This window comes from Sinocyclocheilus rhinocerous, unplaced genomic scaffold (assembly GCF_001515625.1).
Source record: "Sinocyclocheilus rhinocerous isolate Xijiao unplaced genomic scaffold, SAMN03320098_v1.1 scaffold584, whole genome shotgun sequence".
Classification (NCBI taxonomy): domain Eukaryota; kingdom Metazoa; phylum Chordata; class Actinopteri; order Cypriniformes; family Cyprinidae; genus Sinocyclocheilus; species Sinocyclocheilus rhinocerous.
Genome location: NW_015630348.1, coordinates 4,121,901 through 4,131,978, shown reverse-complemented (window position 1 = coordinate 4,131,978; position 10,078 = coordinate 4,121,901). Strand labels below are relative to the sequence as shown.

General features: G+C 39.7%; 1 long non-coding RNA gene across 1 annotated transcript in view; it reads left to right on the top strand.

The window, feature by feature from the left end:
* Nucleotides 1-1,876: 1,876 nt before the first annotated feature.
* Nucleotides 1,877-10,078, top strand: part of LOC107740190 (uncharacterized) — a 22,829-nt gene continuing 14,627 nt past the window's right edge. The window contains exon 1 of the long non-coding RNA XR_001640066.1: nucleotides 1,877-1,941. This is a non-coding gene — a long non-coding RNA (uncharacterized LOC107740190). The remainder of the gene's footprint in view (nucleotides 1,942-10,078) is intronic.

The window sequence follows — 10,078 nt, the reverse complement described above, 5'->3', positions numbered from 1 at the left end:
GTCCCGAGTATAGCCCAGGAAGGGCTCCTGATCCCCCGTTCATCCCAGGGAGGGCTCCTGTTCCCAAGTTAAGCCCAGGGAGGGCTCCTGTTTCCCCGTTAAGCCCAGGGAGGGCTCCTGATTCCCCGTTAAGCCCAGGGAGGACTCCTGACCCCCAGTTAAGCCCAGGGAGGGCTCCTGACTCCCCGGTAAGCCCAGGGAGGGCTCCTGACTCCCCGTTAAGCCCAGGGAGGGCTCCAGCCCCAGAGCTCGCTCCAGTGTCGGCTCCAGCCCCAGAGCTCGCTCCAGTGTCGGCTCCAGCCCCAGAGCTTGGAGGCTGCTCCGCCATGGCCTCCCGAGGTCCCTGATCCGCCATGGCCTCCCGAGTCCCCTGCTCCGCCATGGCCTACCGAGTCCCCTGCTCCGCCATGGCCTCCCAAGTCCCCTGATCCGCCATGGTGCCCTGAACGGGTGCTGCTCTGGAGGCCCACTGTCCCGTGTCTGTCTTGAGGGACCTCCAGAGTGCCCCCCCCCCTCCTTCCAGAGGGGGGCGTTCTCTCAGACTTTGTTCCGTGTTTTGTGTGTCTTGCTCCCCATGTGCCTTCCTATGCCCATATTTGGTTGGTTTCCGGTTCCTGTCCTCGTCATGTGATTTTCGTCTCCTGTTGTATGTGATTAATTAAGTTCATTTGTCCCAGGTGTTTCCCATGATGTTTCATTGCTCCCAGGTGTGTCTCATCATCCCCTCCTCGTGTGTGTATAAATAGTGTTCCCTGTGTGTGCTCCAGCGTCCGGTATTGAATGTGAATGTTTATGTCTACTCCTCGTGCTACGTGTGATTCCCCGTGAAGATTAATAAATTCCTTGGTTGTTGTACTCTTGGTCTCCTCGTTCCTTGCTCCGTGTTCCCGCACCGTAGCAGATCGTGACAATAACATACAGGGATTTTTTTTGCTTTCTTAACTTGAATTATATGGGCATTCCAACTGCAGTCTAGTAGGCTTCATCATGCAGTGAATGCTTTTGGACTTTCAAAACGCATTTTTGTTTGTTTTTTACTCAATTTCACCTCACATAACGTTAACACAATAATTTCAATATCATCGCAGACAATAAATATCACACACCCCTAGTATCTGCTTTTTTTAGACTTGCATTTAATGAACCACCAAGGGCCATGAGTTCAGCTAAAAATATGCGATGGCCGGAGTGTGAGTAAATTAACTGCAAACTATCTTTTTTTTAGGTAAACTATTCCTTTAACATTTCTGTTCAACTCTATTGCTGTAGTTCCACTGGTAGTTGACATTAAGGTCATGATTCCCAGGTTCGATTCCCATAGAACACAAAAACATGCCAAATGAATGAATACAATTATAATAGTCTGTTTTCTATAAACACCGAGCGTAGAAAAGGCCCAATTGTTAAGATATTTCTGTCAGTGTGAGGCATGTCTGGATCGTGCTGTGTGTTCAAGAGAGTGGGTGCTTCCTTGAAGGCTTTCTAATGACCTTCTTGTCCTCTGAATGTGGGTCCTCATTACTGGCGAGGCATCCATGATGTAAGGGAAACAGGTCAATTTAGCTCAAAGGGAATCATTTAAGATTTTAAAGGGAATTTGGACAGAATCACTGTTTTACGGCTGATCACTGAGACGGCCAGCGATTCATTGAACGAGCCGTATAACATCAACTCTGCAATGGATATTAATATCCAAAATATAGTGAAAACACTATTAATTAGCACAGTAACAAGGAGAGAGAGAGACTGGGACTCGTGGCGATTCCGTAGCCGGAGGAGGAAAAGCTGATTGAACTGAGTTTATGCCTTGGCAGAGTGAGCACACGCTGGAGGCGCGCCATTTGTGTTTAGTTGAAATTTAGAGAAAGAAATAAAAGAGCCACGAGTCTCCAAACCGCCTACCTGAGTCACTTCCTTCTTCCCCTTACGAACTTTGTTACAGTCTGATATCCTACAATGAATATGCCTGTAATGGCCTGGCAGCTCTCATCAGGCTCGAATAATGACTGAAGTGTCTCTCGTTTCTTCTTTTGTGCTTTTCTTTCTCTAATGTCCTAAAGAGATCAGTGGTCCTCTCCAGGCCCAAATATACCAGGCAGATCAAGGACAAAAACATCTGTACTAATGGAGGAGGTAATTGGCCCTCAGGCACACAACAGATGAGGAAACTCAACGATGTTCAGTGGCTCTTTGAATTAAGCTTTATCAACTGAACATGTAAATTCAGCTAAACCATAATAGATTTATTAAGCACATAAAGACCACCGACAAAGCCATTATTGATATTTGTAGAGCTGTGCTTTTAAATTCATACGATGTAGCAAAAAGCACATGACCGGTTTAGCGAGTACTTTGTGTTCCCATACAGTTGGATTTGATGTTTTGCTCTTATGTAAATCATTGAGTAAAAGTTAAGATCGTTTATATCAAAGAATCTGAATGAGAACATTTTCACTGGTGATCTTTTGGACCCCAGCATATACTGCATGGATACTGCACATGCATCACAATTGATTATGGTTTTGCTGAAGAGATATTACTGTATGTAGGAATTATGGGAGACTGATCTGCTTATAAAAGTTGTGACATCGCAGTGCTGAAAATCATATTAAGTGATATGACAGGTATGACGGATTCTGTCAGCCTGGAAGATGATTGAACTGTCAGTGTCACTCACTGATTTACTTACAATCCTTAGGCTTTCTCACTATTTCTCTTACTCTGTTGTCTCTCTCTCTCACTCCATTTCTCTTTTCATTTTTTTTTACTCTGTCTTTACAGAATGTAAGTTGGGTTCAAAAGACAAGCATTGGCAGTGAAATAATCTATTTTTGCTGAATAAATGTGCTCTATTCAGCGGTGAAAACACAGAAGCACAAATGCTAACAGGAAGTTTGTGGTAAGAAGGACACTCACAAATGTATTTCTAAATATGGAGCCTTCAGTGTCTTCATCTCTATTGAGTATTGTGCTCAGAGGAGTGCAATACCCTCAAAGTGGGTAAAAAGAAAACTGAAGGACACTATGCAAGAGTTTGGTTATGGGCCTATTTTCGGCAGATATGTCATACTGTATTTTTACAGTCACATCTTTATTATTATTATCATTATTTGCATCCAGTTAAAAATCAGTTCAACTTTAAAAGCAATAATGAGTTCTCTCTGTACAGGTTTTGTGGATAAAAATGCAAAACACAGGGCGTATAAAAATGTAGAGACCTGTTTTTTAAAAGTTGTACTTTTTAATTTGAATGCATTTTTAGAATGTCTTGTGCAAGATGCTACAGAAGATCCAAGATGCAAGCACAATGGTCAAACAAGTCCGTCTAGTGCATTTTTTGGTGTTGTGTGAGTTGGCATTCTTAAAATGCTATGCTCAAGTTCTTGAGTCTTTGCTTTTTCCCCCCATTCCACTGCTATTGTCTCATGTTTTTGCATTTGTGTTAATGGTCCTTTACAGGGTGAACAAAATAATGTTGACTTTCTCTTTCAGTCTTTCCATCATTAGGACAATGTCTTAACGTTTATACTTAAATTCCATTTGACAGGTGTCCAGTGACAATTCATTGATGTAGTTCTGATGTGAAGGAGTCCATTTAAAGTTATATTCTTTGTTTTCTCTTCAGCAGTTTGTGACAGAATACACAGTAGCCATGTAGGCAGTGTGCAATTCAGAGTACCCAGACATAAAACCATTTGAGTAAATGTTACAGAAACGTCAATCCCGATGCACTGTACATGTGATACATCGATCAGTCAGTCAGTCGTGTGGCCACTGGCTGAAGACTGAATCACGACATTGCCTAATGAATCACTCTGTTCAAACAGCACATACAGTGAAAGAGCTGTTTAAATGAATCAGCTCAGTTGAGTCAGGTCATTAAGTAAATCAGCCTGAGTCTCTTTTGATGTCTCAGTTCACAGAGTTCAGAAAAATCATGATTTCATCCTGGTTAGTTCTAGTTAGGTCCTTTTTGTATTCTTTTATCAGCAAGCAACTTTAGAGCCTTGTGTTTTATTGTTATTGTTATTTAATTTATTTTACTTCCCTGAAATAAGCCATCTGCAATTAAATCAAGAAATAATTATCAAGTGAACAAGGAATATTTTGAACTGTTTGTTTATATTAGATGAATGAAATCTTGTTTAAAAGCCCTGTTTGTTTATTTGAGTGCAGTTGTACCCACTAGTATTTGGACTTGGGCACATCCAAATAGTGAAAGTGAAAGTGAAGTGGCATGTGGCCAAGTATGGTGTCTCATACTCGGATTTTGTGCTCTGCATTTAACCCATCCAAGTGCACACACACAGTAGTGAACACACACACACAGTAGTGAACACACACACACCGTGAACACAAACCTGGAGCAGTGGGCAGCCAATGCTGCGGTGCCTGGGGAACAGTTGGGGTTTCAGTACCTTGCTCAAGGGTCTCACCTCTGTCGTGGTATTGAAGTTGGAGAGAGCGCTGGTTATTCACTCCCCCCATCGACAATTCCTGCCGGACCTGAGACTCGAACCCGCGACCTTCATGTTACAAGTCCAATTCTCTATCCATTAGGCCACAACTGCCCATTAATAGAGTAAAGGAGGTAAAAGAAGCAGATTTTAGGAAAAATAAAAGACAAAGGAAAAGAGAGCGAAAAATATATTTAGAAGCCGCTCTGAATGGTGAGTGCTGGCATGTTTTGGAATGTGATTTATTGTCTGAAAGATAATATAATTCGCCAATGTTCAACGCTCACTCAAGGCAATAATACCCAGCATCCCAGAGGGGGCTGGTCCTGGCCACACACACACACATAAACACACACACTCTGATGTCCAGGTGGCTCAGGCTTGATTACTGGATAATTTATGGTCAGGCCCCTGTCAGCCCCTGGCTCCCAGCACACAACCAGTACTGACACTTGTATGGAATAAAACCCTTACAGCTGCCTTAGTCTATTATTCTCTCTCTCCTACTCTCTCTCTCTGTCTCTCTCTCTCACTCAGTGAGTTTAACTGAGTTTAACTGAGCAGAATTAGTGCAAAAGCAGGAAAGTCGAGGCCTTGGAGCCACACATCAACTCCAATTAAACTTCAGAACAACACGGGGAAAGTGAGAGAGAGACAGCGCTGCAGTTAAAACCTAGTTTACAGCATATGTACAACATGAAGTTCACAGTTATTTAAGACACTTCCATGTGGGCTGTGAAAGTGCATAGATTTATTTTTAGTGAATACGTGCCAGACCCTTTCAGAGTGAATTGGTTTTATGAGCATATAAGAAGATTGTCCTTTAATAACCCCTTTCTAAAACTTTTTCTATTCTCTTTCTGTCCAACGTTTTTCCTCTTTTATCCTCCATTCGTCTGTATATCTGCCGCAGTGCGCTAACCAATCCTGTTAGTCAGGTCACATTGGCATAAAGCGATTTGAAATGTTTCATATTCGAATGCATTGACTGAGCCATAGAGTTCTGAGTTCTTCCAGTAGACAGTCTTCATCTCATCGATATTGATGTGAACAAGATTTCCCTGAGCGCCGAGGTCCCCACTCGCACATTTTTACATTAAAGAATATTTACAGTTTTTTCAGACTTTAAATGCATCTCTCTCTTTCTCAAATACCTCACGCCCAGATGAAATAGCATATTGAATCAGATTTCTGGCTATGGATCCCGGCATTTGATGGCTTCACTGCTCTGAATGTGTCACTGACACCTGACAATGTACCCAGACTAACTTAATTAGTGCTCTTTCTCTGCTTCTGTGTAACTTTATCATGGCACAAAGCATGTAAATTACATTCTAGGACTATTTTAGAGACTCTAGTTACTGCGCTAATGACATAACCGCCAATAAGAAAAGCAGCTTTAGAAAGCAGGTGATTCAAATGATCTGGACATTTCACAAGATTAGAAGAAAGGTAATAGTGGTGAGAGGGTTATTTAGAAGAAAAGTGGAGCCAAGTAACAGCCATGAGCACCTTTTATCTTCAGTTCAATAACTTAGTGCGTCTTTGGCCAAAGACTGAAACGCGCTGCAGAAAGTAAGAAGAAAAGAGACGAAAAAAGCTCCTGTAAGGGGCAGCTCGACTATGACTTAGTAGACATGTCTTGACCTTGACCGTGTGGACAAAACTCGAGCTGAGTGCTGCTAATGAAGTGTCAGGACTCATAAGACCTTATGAAAAACTAGGCCATGGTGTGAGAAAGGGGGGAAACAGGAACATTCTCGTTTCATGCGCTCTTCAAGGTGAATCGCTGTACTCTCGTTGTGTGGATGGTTTTAAAACGTTTTGTGTGACCTCTCCCTCTCCTGTCTCATTCTCTTTTTCTCATTATCGGTCTTTAACGCACATACATATCCAAGGGCACATGCAGTACACTGTTAAAAAAAAGTAATTTTAATGAAGAATAGAACATATCATATACTGTACCTTTTGTCACATATAGTGCAAATTAAATACATGTAGTTTTACTGAAAATTACTCTGGAAAATATTGTTTGTAAAGGTAAAAATAATTACTTGATGCCAGATGTTTGTTTGTTTTTTTTTAAATAAGAAAACATAGAAAACATGTTTTTTTTCCTTAGTATATGGGTTTAATAAAAAATGCCAATGCTTCATTTTACTGCTTATATCCTTTTATCCTTTATTTTTTATTTAGTTATAGGCATTGGAATTAAAAGTTACAGTAAATACATTCTTAATGTTACAGAAAATTTCAAATAAATGCAGTTATTTTGAACAACATTTCCACAAAAAGCTTAATCAGCACAACTGTTTTCAGCATTGATAACTATAAGAAATGTTTCTTGAGAACCAAATCAGCATAATAGCATGATTTCTGAAGGATCACGCGAAACTGAAAACTTAAATAATCGCTGCTGAAAATTCAGCTCAGACTTCACGGGAAAACATTTTAATAAGTTTGAATATATATTTAAATAGAAAACAGTTATTTTAAATTATAATCATATTTCACAATACTGCTCAGTCTCATTCACTAACAATTGTGTGGAATATTTTGTATATGTATGCACAGGAAAACTTTTCATGAAAACATGAATGCATACAATTAATTTGTTCTTAATCTCGTTCTAATGTTAATGAATTTGGTGTATTCTAAATGAATACTGAGGTTAGTCATTTACAAACTAAAACCCACTCAAACCATCTCTATGTGAGGGCTTTCCACACAACCTTTCCTTTACAGCCTTACACCAATCTCAGTAAACATACATGATGCTCTCTAAAGATGCACTCTTGCCTCATTAGCCAGTGGTACATACATATATCTGCACAGTTTGAGCTCTAATGCAGATTTTCTTACTCTTTCACTGTATATGATGACATACTGTATATTTAAGTTGAAATATATATGTATAAAATTGCACCTTAATACAATAATATGGCCCACAGTATGTGATTTAAAAAAAAAAAATATATATATATTTGTATTACTTTTTTAACATACATGTTATTTCGGTTGATCCTACATTTTCATTTAATTAAATTAATAATACATTTTAGTGTGAAAGTTTTTTTTTTGTGAATCATGGTTTGTTTGTGAAAATGTTTGCACCCAAATTTTACTCACAAATGTGTGCATTGTCACACTTGAGTGAATGAGACCCAGTGTTTTTACTGCATTTTTAATCAAATAAATGCAACCTCAGTGAGCATAGGAGACTTACTCACGCCAAACATATGAGTGTATATATTATATTTAAGGTGCATTGCATATGATTTAGTTAAGATTTATTGCAGTATTTTAGCGTTACTCTGGTGGTGCTACTAAACAGCCACAAAAATTACATTCCACGAAGCCTGACATGCTATCACTGTTTATTTAAGCACAGATACTGGGTTTTTATCATAAATTAAATTGAGTAAACAAAGTCCATGGTGCAGCGTATGTGGAATTCAAGTTAGGTGTGCTGTTTCATTGGCATTCTAAATCAGCTTGAATTCAGAACAGTAGTCAAAATAGTCTTTGAAAGCGAGAGAAATTATAAAGAGAGAGAACAAGAGAGACAGGAAGAGAGCGAACGAGATAAAGTAAACTCATTTGCAAGCAAGTACACATATAATTAAATTTCCAGCTAAAAGCCTTGTTTGTCATGCATTCTCATTTGCATTGCTTTTAAATATGCATGGATTTATTTGCATGAACTGGGACAGTGTCTGTGCACGAAACATCACCCCGCGTTCCAAAGATGTTTTAGTTTGACATTTCACTCAGTGCTATAAGGGACACTAATGTGCTCACCCAACATGACACACACACTTAAATTTACAAATGTAACAAGCGACGAATGTCCTGCTATATAGTGGCACACCGAAAGCTTTCGAGGACAAAAATGAAATGCCAAGCAACATAAACTGCCCCATTAATTTAGTGAATCTTATGTTGTTGCTTTTCTCTCTCTCTTTAAACTATCCCAACTTTTAACTTTTTTTCCATAATAACATTCACAAGGCTACATTAGTGAAAGTCAGATTAGACCGTGTCGGTCGTGTGACAGCAAAACAACCCGCATCATTGACTAGCTGACATTAGCCTTGGTGTTGTATGATTCGTCCTCGTTGCACGTCTAAGTGCCTCGATGTGTTTTCTAAATGCACGTTCTCATTCCATTACTGTCAGAGGCTGGTGCCTGTCACAGCCGGAGTGGGACGGTCCTCAGAAATGGAGGAATTCTGTAAATATTTAACTGTGAGCTACTGTATAGGGGGAGGCAGAGAAAGCTGAGGGCTACAGATGCGTAAATAAGTAAATAGAAAAATAAAAAGAGGCTAGTTGGGAGCTAAAAGGGTAATAGTGATTCACTGCATGCATAATATAAAAAAACACATGGAGATACAGGATCGTACAGGTGAGGGGGGTTGGGGTGGAAGCCAATTGAGACGTCAAACCACTGTGGGCTCTTTTACACAAACTCTTAAATAAAACACACTCAGGGCTTGGCCCTGTTTCCGCAGATCACACTGCGTGTTTATGGCAGGACTAACGGGCCTTGAATTTTAATTGCCTTTCTCCCTCTTGTTCATCTTGCGCACAAGCATCTCTCAGAAAACTTTCCTCATCCTTGTCTGGGTAAACCGAGGGGCCGCACTGTAACAATACATTACGCTCGGAGAAAAAGACAGCTTTTCAAATTTTAACTAAAGCTAAAGAGCAGGTTTGGCTCTGGCTGCTTCAGTTAGCGTTGAGCGGTGCTGATGTTAGCTATCTCCCTTTGCGCTCTCTCTCTCTCTTCCTTTGTCTTGTTCCTTTCTCTCGTCTTGCTGTCAGACTGATGGTGTGTAGGTTTGACACAAGCAGACGGTTGGTCTCTGAGGCGGATTAGAACTTGGAGGTGAAGGAGTGCACGGACCGAGGTCAGCCTCTGACAGCCCGCAGCTTCAAAAGACCCACTCTAATTTCACTCCTTGCAAATCAATAGTGATAACTTGCTGATTACAACCGCACTTCTTTTGAACAGGATATTATATACATGCAGCAGATGCCACAACACATGCGGCATGAATTAGTTTACTGTGACTCTACACGATTCCCCTTAGATGAAATGACATGTTGTATGCGTTTATAGGGGTAAGATAAACATTGTCCTCCTCAGAATTTGATTAAATTAATTTTATGGGAGTATTTGTTTTCAAGATGTTTATCGTAGTGGGTGTGCGTGTGTGTATAATTGTTACATTTATTATTTATTTATTTTGAATAGTATTCTTTTATTTTCAACAATTTTATAAATGTATTTATTTAGAGGTTTGTGAGAGTATTTTTGAAGATGTTTATGGTAGTGGGTACATATGTATATATCCAATTGATTTATTTATTTTCTTACTAACTTACTTACCAGAGCCTTGGGTGCATTTCAGAAACATGCATTTGTTCAGTCTTATTTTTCTATGAAAATACTGAAGTATCCTTAAAACAAATATTAAACAAAATTGCCTAAAACATTAAATCTTGTTTTCAAAGAATGTCTTAAATACCAATGTACTTTACTGCTTCAGTCTCATTTTGTGTGTGTGTGTTTTAATGTTAATATATCACTAAATAGTCAAAAATACCCCCCCCCC